Source organism: Suncus etruscus, chromosome 15 (genome assembly GCF_024139225.1).
Source record: "Suncus etruscus isolate mSunEtr1 chromosome 15, mSunEtr1.pri.cur, whole genome shotgun sequence".
Classification (NCBI taxonomy): Eukaryota; Metazoa; Chordata; class Mammalia; order Eulipotyphla; family Soricidae; genus Suncus; species Suncus etruscus.
In genome coordinates this window covers 66,991,647-66,994,682 of record NC_064862.1, presented here as the reverse complement: position 1 = coordinate 66,994,682, position 3,036 = coordinate 66,991,647, and the positions used below count along the sequence as shown (strand labels likewise).

The following is a 3,036-nucleotide window of genomic DNA, read 5'->3' as shown; positions in this document are numbered from 1 at the left end:
GAAGGAAAGTCACATTGGTGAGATTGGTGTTTAAACATTGAATACCTGAAACAACTATATTATGAAAAACGTTGTAAGGCACAGTGTTTAAGTAAAGTTTCAAACATTAAAAAATAGTAAAATTGGGGGGCTGGAGTGATAGCACAGCAGGTAGGGCATTTGCCTTGCAGGTGACTGACTCAGGTTCAATCCCCAGCATCCCATATGGTTACCCGAGCCTGCCAGAAGTAACTTCTGAACAAAGAGCCAGAATTAACCCCTGAGCACCTCTGGGTGTGCTCCCCAAAATGTAAAATTGGGACAAGAAAGATAGTACAATGGGTAGGCCTCTTGCCTTGTACACAGCTGACCCAGGTTCAATATCTGGTATCCCATATGGTACTCTGAGTCCACCAGGAGTGATCCCTGAGTGCAGAGCCAGGTGTAAGTCTTGAGCACCAGTGGGTGTGAACACCTCCCAAAAAGAAAGAGAGTAAGTATTGAGGAGACAGTCTAAGGGTTAGGAAGCAATACCTTGCAAGTGATAGATCCTGTTTGATCCCCAGTACCACGTGGATTAGGACTCCCAAGGATTTTCAGGGGAGTTTTAGAAGTTCCTGAAACTGCAGAACCTATATAACACATCCTCTGACATTCACTGTGAACCTTGGCCCAGTTGGAATCACTTGGAGGGACCTTGAGGACACTTGAATACCGCTTGAAATGCCTCACTTCTTTTTTAATGAGAAATACATTTTTAAAAACTTAAAGCTCTCAAACTTATTGAAACTTGGAAAATAGCAAAAATAAAGCATAGAGGAGGCTAAGTTAGTCATTCAAACTTAAGAATGGGTATTAGGGGTCACTTATGACACTTCTTGGGAAAATATGTGGTACCAAGGATTGAACCAAAGAATTTGGCATTCAAATCAGATCCTTCCTGGAGCCAGAGTCACAGTACAGCCTGTAGGTCAGCTTGTCTTGCAAGCTAGTTCAAGCTCCAGCACCCCTGTGGTTCCTGAGCCATCTAATAATGATCCTTGAGCACAGAACTAGGAGTGGACAGAATCTGGACACAACTGGGTATGGCCCTAGAACAAAATAATTTTGTTTTGTTTTGTTTTAAGGGCCACACCCAGTGGTGGTGCTCAGGAGTTACTCCTAATTCTGTACTCAGAAATCACTCCTCAAAGGCTCAGTCAGAGGACGACATGGGATGCCAGGAATCAAACCAGGGTCCATCCAGGGTTGACCACATGCAATGAAAATGCCCTACCGTTGTGCTATCTTTCCGGCCCCACAAAATAAAATTTAAAAGCAGGTGCATCAGTCCTTTGAGTCATCTCAAGCCCTTGATTTTATGGGGACCACTTCTGATGGTCCTAATGTATGAGATGTGGGGCATTTGGTGATAGGGTTAAAACTCAGTCAGCATGGGCTGAGAATATGTGATACCATCTGACCTACTTCCAAACCCCTGACCTCTTTTTGGGTTTTGTTTGATTGGAGAGGGGGTGTTTTTTTTGGTTTGTTTTGAAGGGGCCACACTTGCCAGTATTCATGGTTTTCTCTTGACTCTAAGCTCAAGATAACCCTTGGTGGGACTTGAAAGACCATATGGGGTACCTGGGATTGAACTCAAATCAGTTGCATACAAAGTAAGTGCCCTAGCCTTTGTATTATCTCTCCAGCCCCTATTTTTTTTTAATTACTACTATTTAAATTTAAATTTTCTTTTGTTTTACTTTTTTTTTTTTTTTTTGGTTTTTGGGCCACACCCGGCGGTGCTCAGGGGTTACTCCTGGCTGTCTGCTCAGAAATAGCTCCTGGCAGGCACGGGGGACCATATGGGACACCAGGATTCGAACCAACCACCTTTGGTCCTGGATCGGCTGCTTGCCAGGCAAACACCGCTGTGCTATTTCTCCGGGCCCTTGTTTTACTTTTTATAACAAAAACCCAACTACAAACATGTTTGTAATCATGGCTTAAATAAAGATATTAGAGGGGCCAGAGAGATAACATGGAAGTAGAGCGTTTGCCTTGCATGCAGGACAGGGATTCAGTAACCCCTGAGTGCTGCTGGGTGTGACCCCAAAATAAATATAAATAAATAAGTAAATAAATAAATAAAGATATTAGAGTATCCCACCACCACTAGTCTTGTACAATTCTCATGATGGATGTTATGGAGTTATTACCCAGGTCGCGCATCAATGCCAGCATGCTAGTTCAGTTCATCGACTGACTAGTCTGCTTCATAGGGAGGCTGGAAAAGATTCATCCCACTGGGATAATGTTTATCCTTTCAGAAGGTGAAGGAAAAAATGTTGATGGAGTTGATGGAACCTCTTGATGAAGAAATCTCTGGAATTGTGGAAGTAATTGGAAAAGTAACAGCCAAGGCAATCATTATGTGTGCATCTTATTTCCAATTTAAAGAAGATAACTATCTTTTGTTTTTTGGGGTTTTTTTGGGTTTTTTTTTGTTTGTTTGTTTTGGTTTTTCGGGCCACACCCATTTGATGCTCAGAAATTGCCCCTGGCTTGGGGGAACCATATGGGACGCTGGAGGATCAAACCACGGTTCTTCCTTAGCTAGCACTTACAAGGCAGGCACCTTACCTCTAGCGCCATCTCGCCGGCCCCAATAACCATCTTTTTTTTTTATCTTGGACTTTATAATGAAACAGTGAAAATTACTCATGAGTTCCCTCAGTATTTTCCTTTGGGATCTGGACATTGATTGCAATGAAACTTTACCATTAAAACTATTAAAGGAAACCTATGTGATCTGCATAGATAGAACTCTCTTTAATTTTACCTGACTTTATAAAGAGCTCATCTCCCAGGGCCAGAGAGATAGCATGAAGGTAAGGTGTTTGCCTTGCATGCAGAAGGACAGTGGTTCAAATCCCGGCATCCCATATGGTCCCCCGAGCCTGCCAGGAGCGATTTCTGAGCATAGAGCCAAGAGTAACCCCTGAGAGATGCCCCGTGTGGCCCCCAAAAAATAAACAAACAAACAAAAAAAAAGAGTTCATCTCAGTATGCAAT

General features: G+C 42.8%; 1 pseudogene; it reads left to right on the top strand.

Moving 5' to 3' along the window:
* Positions 1-2,155: 2,155 nt before the first annotated feature.
* Positions 2,156-2,725, top strand: LOC126029916 (replication protein A 14 kDa subunit-like; annotated as a pseudogene).
* The last annotated feature ends 311 nt before the right edge of the window (positions 2,726-3,036 follow it).